Source organism: Camelus bactrianus, chromosome 7, assembly GCF_048773025.1.
Source record: "Camelus bactrianus isolate YW-2024 breed Bactrian camel chromosome 7, ASM4877302v1, whole genome shotgun sequence".
In the NCBI taxonomy this organism is placed as follows: Eukaryota; Metazoa; Chordata; class Mammalia; order Artiodactyla; family Camelidae; genus Camelus; species Camelus bactrianus.
In genome coordinates, this window is record NC_133545.1 from 68074678 (window position 1) to 68097255 (window position 22578).

The 22578-nt window shown below is 35.6% G+C and overlaps 1 protein-coding gene across 2 annotated transcripts in view; it reads left to right on the forward strand.

Annotated features, from left to right (window-relative positions):
* Positions 1–22578, forward strand: part of SEMA3D (semaphorin 3D) — a 178990-nt gene that overhangs the window by 5440 nt on the left and 150972 nt on the right. Inside the window, exon 2 of one of the 2 annotated variants that reach the window (XM_074367555.1) lies at positions 21197–21292. The exons of the other annotated variant lie outside the window; for it this stretch is intronic. The gene's annotated coding sequence lies outside the window, so the exon portion shown is untranslated. The remainder of the gene's footprint in view (positions 1–21196; positions 21293–22578) is intronic. 2 annotated transcript variants of the gene reach the window in all.

Genomic DNA, 22578 nt, shown 5'->3' on the forward strand with positions numbered 1-22578 from the left:
GTAATTAGGTTTATTTATTTATTTTTAATTTTTTTAAAATGTAGATACAGGGGTTTGAACCCAGGATCTTGCGCATACTAAGCACACGCTCTACCACTGAGCTATACCCTCTCCCGATCTTTTATATTTACATTAATGGTTTTCATTACAGATATAATTCATGATCATTACTAAAAGACTAGAAAATACAGATAAGCGTAAAGTAGGGAATTGTTAGTGAAAAATTATCCATAAATCTACTACACATAAAGATATATGGTAATTCTTGGCTTAAACATGAAATTTTCTTAAAAAATAAATTTTGTATGTGACATCCAGTGCCTAGATCTCATTTTCTAATGTCATTCTCCAATGACAGGACCCAGGGATCCTCGGGGAAATGACTGTTCTAGGACTGGGGCTGGAAATATACATGAGCCTGGAGCATCTTGTGCCAAAAAATAAACAAATGCTCAAAACACACAGACATATATATGTGTACACACACACACACACACTCTATCACACCACATATGCACAGTGATAGGGGTGTGTCAAAGAGACAAGCCAAAAAGAAAACAAAAACAAAAAACTCCCAATGGCCAAAGCTGGAACAATTTGAGCAAAAAAACAAAGTACTATTGATTATAACCCAAAGTATAAAATAAATATCCATGAGACCATGTTAATATAAATGAATGATGACTAAATGAATAAATGAAGGAGAAAAGACAAATGTCTCACCCAGGAGAATTTCAAATAATTTATGGAGATACTCTGCCCTCAAGGAAGGGGAACATGTAACTCCTTATTTCTGAGGTGTTAACTGAGCATGGTCACTTCCTCCAAAGAGTACTCAGTTTGGAAAGGGGAGAAAAGAGTACTTTAAAGTGAATAAGCCCAGCAAACATTGTCTCAACCAGCAACCTCAACATTCTAAGTATGTGCCCTTGATATGTTGGGTTGAAAATAACACTCACTCTCTCAATCTCTCTCCCCAAAACCCATAACCCCAATAAAACCATTGGAAAAACATCAGACAAATTCTAATAGAGGGACAGTCTACAATATACTTGACCAGTACTCCTCAAACCTGTCAAGATCATCAAAACCACAAAGTCTGAGAAACTGTCATAAGCAAGAAGAAGCCAAACAGACACGAACTAAATGTAATGTGGTGTCCTGGATGGGATCCAAAGAAAAAGAACATTAGGTAAACACTAAGGAAATCAGAATAAACTATGGACTTTCGTTAATAAGAAAGTGTCAATATTGGTTTATTAGTTGTAACAAACGCCCATACTAACATAAGATGTAAAAATAATAGGGAAACTGGGTGTGGGTTATAGGGGTACTCTCAGTACTATCTTCTCAATGTTTTTGAAAATCTAAAACTGCTCTGAAAAATAAAGTCTGTTTTTAAAAATTATATTTGCAAACATATAGGTTAACCATGGTGAGAAACTGTATAGAAGGTAAACCCTTCTCTGGCCAGAAATGTTAATGTCATTCAATTAAATGCTCATTTTTATTCCCCTAGTTCAAGGTACTACTATTCTACGTTTTTTTTTTTTTTTCTGTTGATGCTAAATATATTAGAGCTTATCATAATAAGCATGTGTTTTCAATTAGTTGTTCTCATAATTACTTATTTTTCAAAATAAAGTGGATTATTTGTATTAACAAAAGTTTCCAGATCCCCATTGTTACACATTCTCATGCAAAGAAAACTAGGTATCAGTGATGTCCTATAAAACAATCTTAAATGTTAAAAGAAGACAAACTTTTTTCTGCTTCTGGCTTTGCTATTTTATTGGTATTGACAAGATCCAACATATATGCCAGGTATCTTCAGTTTTACACAATGATTGTGCTTCCAAATTCTTGCTAAAATAGCTCAGTAACTATATATTCTTTTTTCCCCTCTTTGAATCTCAAGGACATCAGCTACATTAAATATGTTAAAGATTATTCTCTATCAAATATTATATGTATACTACACATATCATTGCTATTTTGAAATTTAAAATATACCTAGGAGGCCTCTGTGTGCCCCTGAATTCCTAGAAGCTGAGACGCAGGTGTATTCCAGAAATTATATATAGGCTGCCGTTTCCCTTTTTACCTCTGTGTGTGTGTGTGTGTGTGTGTGTGTGTGTGTGTGTGTGTGTGTGTGTGTGTGTGTTTTCAGTGCTTTCCCTCATTTTGTATATATACTTTCTTTTTATATATAAAAATCACATGTTATTCCTTCTATTCTGTGTTACAAATTGTTGCATAGTTTTTTAAAAACATTTTTTATTGATTTATAATCATTTTACAATGTTGTGTCAAATTCTAGTGTTCAGCACAATTTTTCAGTCATACATGGACATATACACACTCATTATCACATTTTTTTAAAAAAAATTGAGTTTTATTTTCTTTCAGTAAGCTCTCTCACTTACGGTTGGATCCAAAGTCCTGTCATTCCACCTTATGCAAGCTTTTATACATGCTGATGTCTTATTTTTGAATGTTACCTTATGTTTGTAACTACTTAACAATTGCCTGATTCTGTGCTTTATAGTTAATGAGTTTCTGCTGAATTTGTGCTCTACTGTGGCAATTGTTGAAAAGTTTAAACATGCTTTGTTTTTTTCCTGTTTTTAGTTTATATGAGTCATTGCACATAAAAAACACATTTCAAGAACTTGTTCGGGAAGAGTCATGGAATCCAATCCCAGAATATGTGACTGTGTGACTAAAAGGCCTCTTTTTTTGGTGATTCCCCACTGAACTTCCTGAAATAATCAAAGTGTCTGAAAAAGACTCAGATCAATATGACTAATATGCTCCGGGCTCTCACTGGAATCTTAGATGCAGAGTTTTCATTTCTGTTACACGAAAGAATTGAGTAACATTTTTTAAAAGAGAGATCCTGCCTAGGATAATTTAGCTTATTCAAAAAGAGGAATGAAGAAATAAACCTTTAGAAATGCACATACCTAATTTGCATAATAGAGATAAGTGCAATTCATATTTTTGCACAGACTATCATGTTGCCTCCTTTTTACTTCCTATAGACATATTTTCAAGTATTGATGGATTATGAATACATAATAATAACCAGAGTACCATTTTTTAACATATCTTTGCAGATTAATCATCTCAGATCTCATCAATTTTGAGGTTTGACTGTCCTTATTAGAGGGCAAGTTTTCTATGTAGTTGTATACTTATTAACTTTATCCTTGACATATATTCTGATTCAAAATTTGCTCTTTTGGCCACGCTAGCTTCTGTCTCGTAGCTTCAAACATTTCCTTATCATAATTGAAATAGTGTGTTACAAGTTGCTTTCCAAGCATGTTGTTAGAAGGTTAAAATAACCAGACTATTCTGTCTGCTAAAGTATTTGCATGATGAAAAAGTGTAAGATGAGTTATTTATAATTTTAAAATGAGAAGTTAATATAAATCAAGAAATTATTGTAACAACTTATGAAGGTAAGGCTTTTATCACCTGTAAAGTAGCTGTTCAAAAGCATTTGTATAGGATATACAGATGAGAGGGTAACATTTCCCTTTCTTTGGCTTGATTCACATTTCACAGAGCTGTGGGGATTGTTGTCTTAGACTGCACTGTGATGAGGTTTGGCAGAGAGTGTTCATTGTTCAGGTTTTAAAAAGGGCAAGTTTTTGGCAGGAGTAACTAGCAGAGAAGAGGAATGCTATGCTTACACATGTGCACTCAATAAACCCTTCAGAGAGCTCGGGCTAAGATATTGCAATTCCTCACTCCACCCTACCCCCAGTCTCTGGATGTTGATTGTCTAGAGCCCTTCTTTTGTTGTGTCATTATCATGTGGGCCTTTTCATATTCCAGAAAATGGTACTTTTGATCCATAGTTCAAAAGTTACGGTCCGGTGAGTAGTCATCTCATATCCTGTACATTGTCACTTGAGACTTATTAAAACTAACAGTTGCATTCAGGTCTGCTTTCCCCTAATATTTATCAATCACACAACCATCATCTTTGTGATAGCCATCACTATAATCCTTTAATATATTTGTAACTCTTGGGTATTTCTAGAGTTTCCTTTTGTTCCTTTATTGGGTACAAGCAGAGTTAAAGAGTGTTTGTACTTTAAGTAGGTAATGTATTAGGAGGAACAGAAACAAAAAAGTCTTGTAAATTCCCCAAATTAATAAATGGGACAAATCAGCATTGATCAAATGGGCCCACAATTTCTGTACCCTGTCCCCATGGGACTTTACATTGATTCCTTCTTTCCCTTGGAATAATTTCCTTTTACCCACCATCACCTCTCCTGATCCCCAACCAATGCTCCCTTTCCTAGCCACCCTCACATATATCCACTAGGTCTTGCCTGGAAAAGTGCTTTAACTCAAGTTTTGCCCTCCTCTCTGTAAGATCTTTTTCAGTCTCAATGACTATTACTGTCTCTCTTACTTCCAGTGTCACAAGACTGTTTCTCAAGGATAAGGACCAAATGGTTGTTACTTCGACATCTTTCTCCATATTCTCATGCATATCATCACCAAGTCTTGTATATAATAAGCACACAGTCTCAATACTTGAATAGAAATTAATCTATTCAGAATCCATGACCTGTTTTTTCTTTGTGACTACTTTAGATGTGTAATTCATCATAAAGGTTATCGCGCACAAACATTCCTTCATTGCAAAGGTCATTTCACACATATTCATATTACTTTTGATGCCTTCCTATCCTGAATTCCCTTTTCATATTTTCTTCAATTCAGGAAGGGTTTATTGAGTTCCTGCTATGTGCTGGGCACTGTCAGAGTCACAGATGAAATACAGAAGTAAAAACATGGCTGCCACCCTGAGGCAGATGATTGTAAAAAGAACTCATCATCATCATGGGTCAAATCAAATCCCTTCATGAAGTTAAATCCAAAAAAACTAAAGGTCCTATTCATAGTCTTGGTCTTTTCTTTCTATCGCCTTTTCTTTAATGATGTCATCTTCTTCCCTGACCTCTATTTTTATCTATGTGGAGGTTATGCCCAGAGTATTATCTCCAACCCTGACTTCTCTCTTGGGTCCCTCTCCAACACCTGGGGATTAGCCTTTATTACTCACACTCCACTTATAAAGGAGGTCACTCTGGTAACTGAAAGAGTCTTTGATTAGTGTAACTGTAAGGCTTTCAGGTGTGGGGAGAAATGTGGTGCAGCGGTTAAGACTATGCCCTATGAAAGCAGACAGCATGGGTGTGAACCTAGCTCTGAACCTAGCTCTGAGACCTCTTAGCTCTGTGATTTAGACAAGTCACTTGACCTTTCTACATCTGTTTCCCATCCTTTAATTGTGAATTCATGAAAGCACTAACCTCCTAGGGTTATTGTAAAAAATAAATGGGTTAATGTAGGACAGTCAGATGCTGTATGGTACATCATGTTACCTGTGTGAGTATTATCTTTCCATTGTGCATACACAGATTATGCAGTTTACACATAGGTCAGGTTCTCACACCATCTATGCGTTGCTCTCCTGCCTTCTTGTATTTTGTCTGCTGAATATCATTCACCTCATTCAAAGAAAAGTCCTGTGGTGACCTCCTTCAGATATATCCCTGGGTAAGAGAATGACATTTTAGGATTGATTATTACCACCTCATGCTTTTGCACAGAAGTGTGTTTTTTTCTTTTCTTTTCTTTTTTATTGAAGTACAGTCAATTACAATGTGTCTGCCTCTGGGGTACAGCACAATATCCCAGTCATGTATATACATACCTATGTTCGTTTTCATATTTTTTCCATTAAAGGTTATTACAAGATATTGAACATAGTTCTCTTGCACAGAAGTGTGTTTAAAGAGACATCATTTGGGGGCAGACTACAACAGATCATGATGTGGGAATATGAGGGAGAATCCAGGGCAAACCCTTTAGCTGTCTCAGAAGGAACAGCTAGTTATAGAGGATAAACAGCAAGTAGTAAAATCTTTTGGTGCCCCATGTAGATTGCCAGGTTTATTTTGTAGCACTCCCCCATTCTCCTTTCTCTGTCTAATACTGAATTGATCACATTACATATTTCCTGGCTAAAGTGCTCCATCCCCAAGTAAACAATACAGAGGTGTTCAGCAGCCTCCACGACCCACTCTGACTTTTCTGCCCAGTGCACAGATATTTCTTTAGCCCTCCAGTGTGGGCCTGTGGTCATTCTGATCCCTTGCCCACAGCTTACTTCTGCTATTTGATCACTTCCTCGTCCCTGTACCCCTCCTAACCAGTGATTGCTCTTGAAATTTCTTATTAATGCCCTCAGGATTGTGTGGTTTGAGAATATCCTATTTCAGTCCTGCGTATAGGGAGTGAAGGGAAGCAAAGTGGCCTAATTCACTGGCCATCCACTAGAGGATCTGGAAATCTGCCCAGTGACACTCTCTTGTATGCAGTCTCATGCCCAGGGACTAGCCCTTTACTAGACGATATACCAGTGCTGAACTTGCCCTGCTTTAGCTAGAGACATCCCTGGATCCTTGCTCCCTAAGTGCTGGGCTTCAGGGGACCTCCAGGAACCTATAGTACGGCACTCAGGGAATCAAGTGGCCTAAGAGAAGCTAAGCCCTCATCTCTCAAGGAGGAAGTTTAAGGAGAGCCCTGAGATAAATGCGTAACTCCTGCATCTGGGTGTAAGCAGACTGATACACAGAGAAAACCTTTGTCCCATGCTGCCTCACCTGCTTGGCAGTTCTCTGGGATGTAGCTAATAGAAACAGCAAGTATGATATTTTCCAGAAATTGAACTTAAAGGTCACTTCAGCTTCTGAGCAAGTGGAAGTGAAACTGAATAACATTCTAGTTATTTTATGGGAAAATACTTTTCTAAGGCCGTTCTTGGTATTGTTTCAGATTAGTCTATTCCTATAATTGTCACTTTGGCTTATGACTGTTTATCAATATACTTTATATGAATCATAGTTTATAAATTGTTTTAGTGTATCTTAAATTATCTATTTTATATGTACTATATTCATAACAATATATAAGACCCTATTTCTATTTCATAGAAAGTGAGGCATTTCAGAAATAGGATAAATAAGATTTTCTTGAAATAATTTCTAAATATTTTCTGAATAATCATAAAGCCTTATACTCTACAGTGTTTATCTAGGCATATTAAATATTCTCCTGTGGTTGCAAATAAATAGATGTAAATTGACGTAAAATGTTTCTCATATATATGAAAGATTATATATATATAAAGATATATATATCTTTATCTTTATTATGTGGCATTTTCTATTGCATGAGTTCTTAAGGATAATCTTACTAGAGCAAATCAAGAGAAGGAAACAATTTTAAAGACTAGAACCCAGAGTCAATTTAGTTTGTTTGCTTTGTTTTTATAAATTCTCTCTTACTCCTGTTGGTTTTTTATTACTTTAGTGAATAAATATTTATAAATCTCCTGGCTTGTCTCTTGATGAGATTTTAAGTAAGGGAGATAATTTATATTACTTTTCTAAGCATTTTGCTGGGGCAGGGAGAGTTTCTTTTTCAAATGATTACTTTTGGCTGTCATGGGGACCAGCCAGGTTAATAGTGGTTTTCTGCACGGTTCCAGGGTCATTAAAAAAGTGTGATGTGGGCCAAGGTCATATTTCTTGTTCCAGGTGGGTAGTTCAGGACTGAACACAGGGAGAGGGGATGATCCTGGACTTCTCGGGCACGTTGTTCTTTGGGGGACCCTGTCATTTTGGGGTTGTATCTGACTGCTCCTTCTCTAGCTCCATCACTGGTTCTCCTTTTTCTTCCTCCCACTAATGGCACTTTGCCAACGGTTCTGTTCTTTTCTCTCTATAGACTTTCCTCCCTGATCCATTCACTTTCCTCATTTCTGTGACTATTTAAATGGGAAAGACACATAAATTATTAACCCTGACCTCTCTCTGATCTTGTTCATGTTGCCAGTGCTTTTTCCAGGAGGCCCTGGTCTAAGGCAATTGATCATCCACTTAACAGGCAATTTAAATTCCTGTTATGATCTCATCATGTGCTTTCTTCCATTGTGGTTGTGATTTTGTACATACAAGTGTTTACACTTGATTGTGGTGGAAAGGGGGTACACTTTGGAGTCACAATTTATTATTTGGGTAAATTCACTAAGTCATTTAATTCGGCTTCTGGATCCCTCATATATTGAAGTGGGGTAGATGACAGCTCTGTATACAAAACACATCTGAGTATTAAGTAAGAAAATGTAAATAAAGAATCTCTCCTGGTGCCTGACAACACTGTTATTTAATAAATCAACTGAAATAGTTTTATTTCTTCTCACCAACATATATTAAGCAAATTTTTTTGGATACGAAAACCTACCAATGCCAAGATACAGACTTTGGATTTTATTTTGTGGGTAATTTGGAGCCACTAAGTTTTTGAGCCATGAAATAATCCATGAATTAGTGTTTTAGGAAGATGAAAGTAGGAATGGTTTTCAAGGAAACCAGCTAGGAGACTCTGTAGATAAAATAGGGGCTGGACTAATATGGTGGTGATGAGAATAGAAAATAAGCAAAGCCAGAGAAATAGAAGGCTATCATCTCAGACTTGTTACTTGTGTATTTCATGATTTTGCCGTGTTATGTAGCCAAAACATTATTATTGTCATAGCAACTTTGTACTCAGCCTGACTTAGAACTGCTCTATATGCCTCTCAGAATCTGAATATGTTAGCATTCAAACTTTCTCATTGATGTTAGGCTTTTTGAAATAAATACATATTGCTTCCAGAATTCATAATAGAACACGTAATATCTTCCCACATATAAGGTCACAAGTAAGACTTGATCCCAGAAGGATATAAAATACTCATGAACTTTTTTCCTGCTAAAGAAAGTTTTAAATATTTCAGATTACTGAAATAATCTTTAGTTACAGAAGATGGGAGTTTGTGTAGACAGCAACTTTCAGGCAGATACCATGAAACTAGAAATATAAGCCAATGACAATCTTAATATTTAGTTTGTGAAATAAAATAGCGAATCCTTATTTTGTTGTCATATATGTTTAACATTTAGTGTCCAGTATATGTCATGCTGCTATTCATCCTTTTGTCTTTTTAAAAAAAAATTATGGTATCCTGTCCATTTTTCAAAAGCTAATTAATGCAAATCTCATGTTCTTCATCAGGATAACAATTCATAAAACATAAGTAAGATTAGTAACCTATTTTCCCTGTCACACACATTCACATTTGTAATAAATTAGTTTAATTTAAAATACAGAGGGGAAGGTACAGCTCAGTGGGTAGATCGCATGCTTAGCATGCCCAAGGTCATGGGTTCAATTCCCAGTACCTCCATCAAATAAATAAATAAACCTAATTACCAACCCCCCCAAATACATACATACATACATACATACATACATACATACATACATAATTATACCTTTAACAAAACATCATCTCCTAGGGTAAAGATACGTGTCTACATCTTGTTCATTCTCCTTGACACCTTGTAATCAATCTTTGTTGATTTGTAATTGCAAGTTAAAAAAATAAAATCAAAGTAGAGCAGTGAGAGTCAAAAATAAGATCCTGAGTCATTATTTTGTTTAAATAAATAGCTATTCTTTTTCAGTTTTAGTTGGAAAGAATCTGGAAGTCATAGAATGATTATCCTTTCCTCAATGAAAGACATCTAAAATAAGTCTCATAGATAGCAGTAGTTATTTAATTAAAAAATGTTAGGTGCTAGATTAACTGTTTATAGCCTTCTGTACCACTAAGTTAATAAGTTATGAAAAGCTCCTTGCTATCAGCTTATTTTGGCTTTAGATTACCTGCATTCAAAAGAAGGTTAAGAGCAAAAGTTACTTTGTGAAAGTAGCTGCAACATGTTAGTTTAGGAAATGTTACTCCTAATGTTTAATTTTACATTCTGAATATATTGAATTCGTGTGTATCCAACACTGAATTTTAGAATTTCTCCAACATGGTGTATTTCGTTAAGACTTCTTTAACAGAGCTAGTACCTGTGGGCTTTTGTTTGCATGTCTGTTTTAATTCTGGCCTGGGAAACAGAATGTAAGCCTGATAAATTATCAATCTCAGGATACCTATTTTGAAATCCCTGCAATTAAAAATATATATAAATAGTAAAATAACTTTCATCTCATAGACTCATGATATTTCAAAAAAAAAAAAACTGAGAGAATGTCTAGTCCAATTTCTTAATTTTACAGTGAGGATTGAGGATGAAGTAATGTGAATTCTTCCTTCCGTCCCTCTCTTCCTTACTTCCTTCCTCAAACATGAAAGAACAACTATATTCTAAGAATGGTGCTAAATGTTTGAGATGAATGGCCTGAGGCTTCCTTAATTCATGATCCATGTCTGTAAGACACTAGTTGTATTGTGTTCAGAGACACATAAATGAGTCATTACAATGCTGAGATTATAGTGAAGTATCTTCACTCCTAGAAGACCAAGGATCTTTTTTTTTTTTTTTCACTGATGTTGATAGATGACTTGGAAAATAAATCTAGTGCATTCTGCTGGGGCTGTTAGACCCAGGCAAAGTAATGACTACTAGTCACATAATAATGACCATTTCCAAAAGAACATATTAACTTTCTTATCTGATAACCAAAGACTCTGTTCTGCTTATGATCTCCAAAGCTGTAGAGCTGCTCTGGATCTGATCTCTGTCCTCTTTCATTATATATTTAAAAAGAATGCCCTTTATTAATGTTATAGAATTTTTAATCTATATATCTATGTATAGACACTCTTATGTATACGTATATATGTAAATATCTAAAGGGGAACAAATGTGTTGCCCCCAAAACTGCCTCTTTGGTGTAAGGATTATCTTGACCTCGTTATTTTTTAAGAGACAGCAGACATAGGAGAATCTCTGAAAACCTAGTAGAAGCTACCCTTTTGTAAGAGAAATTTGCATTTATAAGGGAAATCTCCATTTGTAAGGGTATCTTCTACTCTGTACCAGGAAGACAAAGGTGACTAAATCTTAAACTCTCATCACTGGAGAAGACCACTGACTTACATCTGCACAACAACTATACCCTTGTTTTCTGGGCTTTGCTTGGTAACTTCCCATAACTGGCTCCTCGTACTCCATATCTTTCTTTTGTCTTTAGCTGAAGAATGTATTTTAGGTGGTAGCTTGTGCCACTTAGTTTAGTTACTCAGTTTTCCTGGGTATCCTCCATGTATACAGGAGGTATACATGTTATTAAACTTCTGTTTATTTTTCTCCTGTTAATTTTTTTTTATTATAGGGGAAGCGGGTGTCTCAGCCAGGAATCTAGAAGGGTAAAGTGAAATTATTTTTCCCCCTTACAACATATATGTATGTACATATATATGTCTACTGCAACATGTTAACCCTTTAGGATATATATAATATAGGATATATATATGTGATAATATATATGATATATATGATAATATAGAATATATATATGACTACATATATAGTACATATAGGATATAATTTTATGTATATGTGTGTGTGTATATTACAAGATTAACATGTTAAATGGTAAGAAAGTTTTGGAGGGTTATTAAATACATTTTAAAAAACTTATTAGGAAAAAAATTTGTTAGGAAAGAATCAGAGCACTGAGGTAGAAGATGGGTTTCCTACTTTCTCATGTAAAGTAGTTTTTATTGTGAAGGAAAAGCCGGGTTGGTCTAACAAGATAACTCACAAGTCTAGGAATGTGAAGGAGAGGCTGGGCTGGGCTGGCAGGATAACTCACTAATGTAGGTATTGGAATACTGACCTTAGTTCTGCTAGACTAACTTGTAAATCTAGGTTAATTAGTGGTGGTTTGCTGTTCATGTTTTTTGCTAGCCAGCTGGATTTTCAAAGATACATATCTGGCTTTGGAATGTTTGTTTGCTGCCTCCCCGCCTCCACTTTTGTGATGATAATGCTGCTAAAGCTGTTCTATGCCTATTGGCTGAATACCCCAAGCTTGTACTTTACCCTATAAAACCTCATGCGCACGTCTTGGAGGTGCTCAGAGCTTTGGAGCAGAAGCCCCTCTGAGCCCGCCGGCGTAATACATCTGAGTATTCCAACCCTCCGAGTGGTGCTTGTTTCTTGACTGGCCTGTCGTTTCCGTAACATTTCAACAGTAAATAACATGAAAGCATGTGATGACTCAGACTCTCCTCTCCCAGTTGTAGTACTCACCCCTTGAAATCACCTGTTTTCTAGTCTGCAGCCTCTGTGAAGGCAGGAATGTATCTGTCTGGATGACCATGCTGTCACTGTAGTGCAAACAAATAAGCATTAAATGAAGGAATGATTCTTATATAGGATGTATGTCTGTGAAGTGTTCTTTGTGATGCTTTCATTGGTTGAAGACCTTCAGGAAGATTCTTCCAGGCAACCTGGAAAGTGTGAAGTCTTTGATTTGCTTTCTTGTTCTTATTTGAACTTACCTTGTGACTTATATTGTTGTTATCTATCAATTTTAGAATAGCCTCTTGATTCAAGAAACCTAAGCCAGATATAGGTTTATTTAAAGGTACTTGCCCTCATGCACATTTTGGAACTCATTTGTAAAGAGAGGCTTTTAGTAATAACTCAGCTATTTAAAAATATAAAATAAATATAGATTATACTTAAACATTGTTAAAAGTTGTTGAGTAGTATTTGCTGTTCATTACCCTGAGCAATTTGCTCTGAGTAACTTGTAGAAAGGATGAAGCTTTCTTGGAACTGGTGTCTAACTGCACACCCCTCACCCCCTCACCAAAAATGCTAAGTAATTGATAGATTATGTGAGCAGAGATGGGACTTTTCCGCTTTTTTAAAATATGAAAATCTGGTACAAAATGCTGTCAAACCATTCAACTAGACTAGACTTTAATCCAAAATAAATGTCCTTATCAAAAATATTCATGTTAATAGTATACTTTGCATTTTCTGGTTTGTTGTTTATAGTTCTTTGTCTGTAGGAGGTAGCCTTATGTAAAATGTGGCCATTTTACATTTATCATCTGGGTGTGAACAAAGAAAAAGAGATAACATTTTTACACAATATCATGCCTTCTTGATGTGATCACCTTTAATAATAGAAACCAAAAGAAACATTTCCCAATGTATTCATCATAATTCTTCCAGGAAGCAGATGTGCAGTCTTATTTTCTCTTAATCATGTATTTATTTATTGCATTACATCTTTCATTTGTGAATATTTTCCTGTCGAGGGAAATTCCATCCTTCCTGGAATAATAATTCCCAAATTTTGTATGTGTTTTTTTAAGCTGACGAGTTGATGTGGAAATACACTCTCCCTTCTTATTTGTATTGTTTTTTTGGATTGTATCTCTATATAGGTGGAGTTTAAGTGCTTATAACTCTTCCTGAGGACATTTCTGTGGTATCAAAAATAATAAATCCAGGGAATTTTAAGGGGAAATAATCACATTTCTACTAAAATACGAACAAATGAATCTCCAACAATAGTATCAGCTTCATGGGAAATTATAGTATCATCTAAAGGTGAAAATTTATAGTAACTCAACCTCTTACCACTCTAGCTCTTTCATTCCTTTCCTTCACTCCTGCTGAAATGATTTGTTTCCCTCAGAACATCCCCACCCTTGACTGTGCACCATATTTCCAAAATCTCTGGGTTTCACTTGTTCAAGTATCTAGCCTAGATCTCCAGATCAGGCATTTTAAACAAACAAACAAAAAAAATCAGCCTATTGCAACTCTCATTGCTGATGTAGGTTCCTACATAATGATGCATAATCTGGTTTGAGCTTTTTGATCCCCAGGTGGATTTCAGTTCATCTGGGTCTAATGGATTACCTATTGGTCCTCCAGCCATCTTTGCTGGTGGGTAGTTCTCTAAGGCCAATTCATTTGTGTTGGCCTCAGAACAATGTTCAGAAATGTTTGGCAAATCTGGTAATTATACTCACATTCACAATACCTATACGCCATCATTCAGACCATGGTGTGATCAGTTGTTTTGGCCATAGTCTGTTACACGTTATAGCCTCCTGTACAAACCTCCAGCTCATATTTCCTTATCTACTTTGATATCTTCCTGGCCTTCAAACACAAAATATGCAAAATAACACAGGTTTTTTTAATGTTTTATTTTCTTTACTGAACTTATTAACCTCTTTATTTCTATTATCTCCATTCAATCTGAATTTAATCAACAGTCATATATAATGCAGTGTAGAGCATATGTTTTGGGCTTAGTCTACCTGGGTTCCCATCCTTGCTCTGTCACTTATTGACTGTAGCTTTGGACACCTAATTTTATCTTTCTGTTCTAGCTTCCAGAACTGTAAAATGGAGTAATAATAATATTTAACAGGTTACTGTGGGGATTAAATAAATCAATATGAGTTCACAACTTAGCAGTGTCTGTTCTTTAATTATCCCCACATAAATGTTAGCTGCTATTATTATCACTTTCTGTTGCTCTTTATTTCTAGTTAGTTGAGCAATTTTTCTTAAAATGTCCCTCCTTTTTGTTCTGACTGTCTACACCATGACTCAAACCTTCATGATCTTTTGCATGAATTATTTGAATAGTTTCCTAACTCATATTCTCATTTAATCATAAGCTATAACTTAGAATGTTGCATTCCAAAACCTTTATCTTGGTTAAGAATACTGTATTTGGTAAGATAAAGGTTTTATAGAAAAATTTATAATCTAAGCAAAACTGAAAATGGCATTAAATATTATGAATATATGTATATATGTGTATGTGTGAATGGGTATGTATGTGTGTGTATGTATATGAAACCTTGTTCTAAATAAAAGTAAAAGGAACATCATTCTAACCAAATTAGACTCTCATGATTATTAAACCTGCTCATGCTGTTAACTGTCTTCTTGGCACCTTCCTCTGTTGATTAAAAAACTACAGAAGCATGTAATATGCTCAGGTATGTATTTATACAATTTTATGTTACAGAGACCATATATATTTTAAAATTTGTGAACCAGTTTTCATTTTCTCTTGATATATATATATCCATATATATAAATATATAAAATATATATATATATTTCTTTATTGAATCTTCTCCCCATTAATTGAAACTCCTTATACCACTCACTTGTTCCTATTTTTTTGAGAGGGATGCTCTTTTGTTTAAAAGGAAAGATCTGAAGTGGACTTAGATGTTGTGAATTTTTAAAAATCGCTCTACCTATGCATCAAGTTACTGAAAAATCCCAAGTAATGAAACCATTGTGGTAAAGTATGATTTTCCCCTGATAATGTGATCCTTTCATCATCAGCCATACTCTCATGCCACGTGGTCATTCATTCCCTGCCCGGAGTGATGGCAGAGTCCAGTTGAAGTGCCTTAAATTGGTATGATCTGGCTTTAATCTAACTTGGCATCTTAGATCACACTTATTTCAACCACATGAAACTGTAACAACACTAACAACACCTCTTTTCTCACGCCATGTCTTATGTGTCTCTTCAAGTATTACTTACTCTCCAATTCCAGCCTAAATGATATCCTTGCCATGAAATTTTTATCGACTTCACCCAATTCCCCTTCATCTTAATCATCATTTTTAATGATTTAGTTCATACTTTACATCTTTTATAGCAATTGCATTTTGCCCAAATTATAGCTGTTGTGTACATGTTTTCTTTAAGTACATTGTTACCCTCCTGAGTAAAGGACCTTATTTTACTGAGCAGCTACAGACAAAATACAGTGGAGCTGAGTCTTATACAGGTTCTAAGTTTTAACGTCACTATTTCAAGTTAAAATTGCATCCTGTCAATACTGTCCTGAAAAGTCACTAAAGTAATACATAAAGTGTATTATGCAGCATTTGTGTGCCACTTTAGGAGCTGACATTCAGTCTCTCAATAATGTATAACACTGAAAGTTTTCCTTCTGCATTGGCTCAAGTCACTGTTTCTTCACGTTAGCACAGATGAAGTAATTGGCTTGTATTTAGAGGCTGCGTCGTATGAAAGAATCCACGCCTCTTTAAACACGAAAACCAAATACACCTTGGTGAGATGCTTAGACTATCAGAGCTGAGAATGACTAAGGGAATTTCATTTTTTTCCCTTAAACTTATTTTTTTAAAAGCTAAGTTGTCTAAAAACTATTTTGTACCTTCTTGGTTTTTGTGAAATTTAGTTGTCTACTTTCACAAGTGTTGGGATAGGTAGGTAGGTAGAGATATAGATAGAGGGAGGTTTGGGTAAAAATATACTAGTTTGGGGGACTATATCAAACCTAAAAACTTTTGTGCATCAGAGCAAACAACTGAGTTTCAACGGCAACCACTGAAATGGGAGAAATTATTGCAAATCATGTATTTGATAAGGGTTCATATCTAGAATATATAAAGGACTCCTACAACTCAATAATTTAAAAAAACTGAAAAATGAACAAAGGACTTGCAAAGACATTTATTCAAAGACGATTTAGAGATAACCAATAAGCATATGAAAAGATATTCAACGTCACTAATCATTAGAGAAATGTAAATCAAAACCACCATGCCATGCCATTTCACATCCATTAAGGTGGCTACTGTCCAGAGAATAGAAAATAACAAGGGCTGATGAGAATGTAGAGAAATTGGAATCCTTGTGCACTGTTGGTAGGAATGTAAAATGATCCAGCCTCTTAGTAAAACAGTATGGAGTGTTCATAAAAAAACTGAAAATGTGCCCAGGAGTGGAATTGCTGGGTTATATGGTAAGTCTATTTTTAGTTTTTTTGTAAGGAATTTCCATACTGTTTTCCATAATGGCTACACCAAACTACATTCCCACCAATCGTATAAGAGGATTCCTTTTTCTCCACATCCTCTCCAGCATTTATCATTTGTGGACTTTTTAATGATGGCCATTCTTACTGCTGTAGGTGATACCTCACTGTTGTTTTGATTTACATTTCTCTGATCATTAGCAATATTGAGCATTTTTTCCCTATGAGCAAGCAGTGCCACTCCTGGGCATATATAGAGGGAACTCTAATTTGAAAAGATACATGCACCCCAATGCTCATAGCAGCACTATTTATACTGGCCAAGACATGGAAACAACCTAAATGTCCATCAACAGATGACTATAAAGAAGTTATGGTATATATACAATGGAATACCATTTAGCCTAATAAAGAATAAAATAATGCCATTTGCTGCAACATGGATGCACCTGAAGATTGTCATTCTAAGTGAAGTAAGACTGGAAGAGATAGAAAAATACCATATGATATCACTTATATGTGGAATTAAAAAAAGAAAACACAAATGAACTTATTTACAAAAGAGAAACAGACTCACAGACATAGAAAACAAACTTAAGGTTACCAGGGGGAAGAGGGTGGGAGGGGATAGATTGGGAGATTGAGATTTGCAGATACTAACTACTATGTATAAAATAGATAACCATTTTTACACTATATAACACAGGGAACTATATTCAATATCTTGTAGTAACCTATAATGAAAAAGAATATGGAAAGGAATATATGTATGTATCTGTATGACTGAAACATTATGCTGTACACCAGAAATTGATGCAACATTGTAAACTGACTATACTTATGATTACCACATGACCCAGCAATCCCACTTCTGGGTATATATTCCAAATACTTGAAAGCAAGATATCAAAGAAATACTCCTCCACCGAAGTTTATTGTGACATTATTTATAATAGCCAAGAGATGGAAATAACCCAAATGTTCATCAATGGATAAATGAACAAACAAAATATGGTTTGTATATACAATGGAAAGTTATTCAGCCTTAAAAAAGAAAGAAATCTAGTCACATGCCACAACATGGATAAACCTTGAAGACATCATGCTAAGTGAAACAATTCAGTCACAGAAAGACACATAGCATATGAGTCCACTTTTATGAAGTATGTACGTTGTCAAACTCATAGAAAGTAGAATGGTTGTTTCAGGGATGAGGGAAAGGAGAAATGGGGAATTTGGCTCAGTGGGTATTGAGTTTCAGTTCTGTAAGATGAAAAAGTTCTGGAGATCTGTTGCACAACTGCTGCTGTACGTAACAATACTGAGTTGTACACTTTAAAAAATGGGTAAGATGATAAATTTCATGTTGCATGTTTTTTTACCAAAATTAAAAATGATTTTAAGAATGCTGGTTTAAATACAAATGTTTAAATCTAGGATATTTGGCATGATATGATGTAGTGGTTCAGTTCAAATTATTATTCAAGAAAGGCTTTGCAATAGAAATATTGCTAAAAGAGCAAACTTTTACTCGGATAGACCTTTGTTCAAATCCATGCTTTGCTACTGGCTGACTATATGACCTGAAGCAGTAGTTTGAGTTCTCTCAGCATCAGTTTCATCACAAGCTAATTTGGATTAAAAATAATATCTACCTGTAGAAGCTTGAAATGAAATGCCTTGAGTTTAGCATGTAGTAAGCATTCAAAAAAAAGTTGTTTATTATTATCATTCTTATTGAAGGTTCCATTTAAAAAATAAATATTTATAACTTATACTGCAAGTTCAAAGCTTCTTTGTTAGAACAGGCATCTATGACTTTTCATTTCAATTTATATTTGGAAGATAGGCAGGCTTTACTTTTTTTTTCCTACTATTTTTGAAAGGGCATTCAGACATGAAATGCTTGATTATTTACTTGAATCAGGATTGAAACACTTGGTTAGTTGAAGGCAATTCTGGGAATGAGAAGAAGGGCCCCTCTCTGAATGACTGAAGCTGGATTTCTGAATTGCGTCTTTCAAAAATAATGGGGTTCTTTGCCCATTTTCCATTAATTTACATTTTTCATAGAAAATTGCCTTGGATCAGATACCTTTTAAGTAACATCTTTTGGGTTTTTTTTTTTTTTCATTACTTTAAAAAAGTGCAGCCATAACTAATCTTAATCTTTCTCACTCCCATAACTAATCTTAATCTTTCTCACACTCCCTATATCTTTTCTGTTGGACATTTGATTCTTTCTTTCCTTGTTTATTTTCCTATCATGTTTACCATTTTTATAGCCTTTGTTTTTTTGAGATTCCATTTCTTACTTTTCAAGTGTTATAAATATACTGTTAGGAATTTTTGCTTTATTTTGCTGTTCACTTTCTCACAAGCACTGTGTTCTTTGCTTTGTAAGAGTTTTCTTACTAAATTATGATTCTGTTGTGTGGTGAGTGGTATTGTTTTCTACTTTACACAGATGAGAAAACAGAGGCACAGAGCAATTACATAACTTGCCCAAGTTCCCGCCTATTAAGTGTGAGGAATGGGATGTGGACCCAGGCAGTTTAATTCCAGAGCTCAGGCTCCCCATTGCTACAGAAATATCAGCTCATTTTCTTGGAGAGACACTTTCAAAGGCTGCCTTTTGTCCCCTTTCCTTTATCCTCTGTATGTTTTACATTCTTGCACATTTCTTTTAGGAATTTTCTTCTTCCCTTCAAGCTGTAGATTAACATTTTAGAAAACACTGCTTTCCCTCTCCTGTGTCTTTCGTACTGCATCTCTGTCCTTCCAGGTCACTAGCTCACTGCTGGGATGTCCTCAGGCTCTGAACATTTGCCCTGTAACATTCAGTTGCTGACTCAGTTCTTTTACTTTTGACTTCCAAGTAGTCTGAGCATTTTAAATGTTATTTTCCTTTAAGTCAGTTCCAAGATGATGTTTGCCTCTGCTAAGTGTATTTCCTCTAAGCTACTGGAACCTTCTGTTCCGCAGATTGCTCCTTGGTGCATTTGGAAAGAAATTGCCAAGTCTCTTTTTTGTGCATATGCTCGTTTTTCAGTTCCTGGAGACTGGACAGAATTTCCAACTCTTTTTCTACATTTTCCTTCTTCAAGTTTCGCCTCACTCTCCCAGGATACCTCTACCATATTGTTTTCTCTCCAGCCCACTTCACTTCAGAATACCCTGTTGTTCCGAATGCTTGAATCTACCAGAACCTTCCACTGTCTTTGTTATTGTGACAAGAGTTGTGTTTTAATCAACTAGGATATGTCATTCTGTGAAAACAAATGGCTACACATTCTGGAAACTTTAGTAACTAAATTTTGTTATTATTTTTCACCTGATCTACGTCATCTGCTTCTTTCATTTTTCTTATAAGAATTGTGCCTTAATGATTCCCAAGAAGCTCGTGATAAGGATGTGGCTTTACATAATAATCAATTTACATGAACTCTAAATATTTATTGACACTGCGATTGAAGACACAAGTCACTTAAGAAATCCAGTGCAGCGGGAAGATGACAGGCATGCAGTCATCTGCAGAAAGAAGATGCCAGTCTTTGCTCTTGGTGGTTCTTGTTGTCCACCTGACCTTAGGTTCTGTGCCATCTCCTCTTATTCTCAGCTTTGTTACTTGTAGAGTGGAGGATTAATGATACCTCACTCCAAAGGTGAGGCTCAAATGAGACAAAAACCCCACATGTGTTTTACAAATTGGAAATAGCTACACAGCAGGTCCAGATTGTTATTATATTGACTCTCAAAGCATAGAGATGGAAGTTTGTCAAGTGCATAAAATATTTAGTGAAAAGGAATGGAAAATATGACTTGAATGGTATAAGAATTTCATTTATTTGGTTTTCTACTGAGCATCAGGAGTTTTCTTAAAATACTGAAATCTGCACTTTGGGTTTTACTTAATAAAAGAAAGTTTCTGCGTAGGCCTGTGAATATTTGAGCATGTGAGTTTGGGTTGGTAACACGTTTTGCTGACCCAAATATTGTCATCCAAAAATAATACCTGTGTGGGTAGTTCTGTTTCTTTCTATGATAGGGTGGCTTTTCCAGTGTGATTCATAGGCAAAACAGATGGCCCACAAGGACGTGCAGCAACATGGTTATTATGGAAGAAGTTCTACCTGGGAACCCCTTGCTTCCTTCTGTGAGGAGTCATCTCACTCCCACAGGAATGGTGATTTCAAGGTTTTATCTATCCACATGTCCAATTATATACCAGATTGCAAGCCAACACAAAGAATCGCTGAAAACAATGTTAAAAGGACGACTTATCCCATTTTATGCCGCTATGAAAACTGCTGAATTATTACACCATTTCAAGCCATTAATTAATGAAGACCTCCGTATGAACAAAACATGGAGGATAAAGCTAAAATTTTCAGTTGTTTTGAAAACTGAGCTTGTTAACATGATTCCAATTTATTTTATTCTGTTGATTGCTTTGTCTTTTAGAGTTGTGGTCATCATCTGAGTGGTGAAGTTGCTTGTATCCTATACATACAGACGGATATCAGCTGTTTCCCAGGACGGAGCCTCACTCCGTACCAGGTGAAGGGATTTTTTGCTTGTGTGTTTATACTTCCCTTCCTAATTTTAGGATTGCCTTCTTTTCTGCCTTATTGCAATCATTCTCTGAAACCTCTCCCCTTGGTGCCAGGTTGAAGAATAATATCTTTTTTCCATATTATTTATGTCCTTTGCCTGTTTGTAGATAGCTAATTCACCCCTCAACTTGTTGCTCTGCCAAGATGTACTCATTTAATGCTTTCATCTTTTATTATTAATCATTTTTCTCTGCATCTTATTCATTCTTCCATCTTGTCTCTGAACTCCTTCCAATTTCTCTGCACCTTTTGGATAATGAGGTGCCTGGATCCGAACACCAGGTGCAGTCCCATCAGTCCTGTCAAGGAGGGTCCCACTGCCTACAGGCCTCTGTGATGCCTTCTTGTTCCCTGAGGTGCTCATTAGAGAGATGATGCCTGTCTCTACAGGCAGAGTCAAGCACGACTCCATCTCCCCCCCTTCTCCAGCAAATCCCTTCTGGCTCATTCTTCTTCCAGAGAGAAAGACCCAGAGTTTCTCTCCCTCTCTCTCACATTCTTGCTCTCTGTCTCTCACTATAGTTCTGTCCCTGTTGTTCTTTGTTTGTAGTTTACTCATCCTGCCTGACTCATGATCTAATTGATCTGTTTGTTTCCTGTTTCTCTCTTTTTCTTGATCTAACTCAACGCCCTCCCAGTTCCGTAACTTTATACTTGGTGCGGATGGCAATCTCTGCCACTCTGACTTGCACGCACATCCATCTCTCAACCATACTGGTGTCTTTCACACCTCCAAGGAAAAAGATGCTTTTATTCTCTTACGTTTATCTAATATCTTGCCTTTTCATTTTTTCAATCAAATCACTATGTAGTTTGGCATTCTGTTAGGCTTGGAAATTTAATTATTTCATGGTTCCTCAGAGAATTGAGCTGTACATTATTTTTAATACTACCATTTGCAACTTAATAAAATAACATCTAGTTCAGTTTTTGTCCATACATTATATATTTGGGGGAAAGATATAATAGGTATGGTATCTCTGAAATAGTTATGATGTAAATAATGGTTTGTATTTCTTAATACTTGTTAGTCCTTTCTTCTCTCACTCCATTCTTTCCTGTCTTTCCTGCTTCCTTCCTCCAATCACATAATGGTTACGGAAATCCTACCATCTGCAGGACAGTGTGAGGAAGAGAAAGCAGCACCTGTCATGCTAGACCCTGCTCTGAAAGTGAGGAACTGCAGCCGCATCAAATCGCTTCCATTGTCAGTTGTGTTCTCATACATAA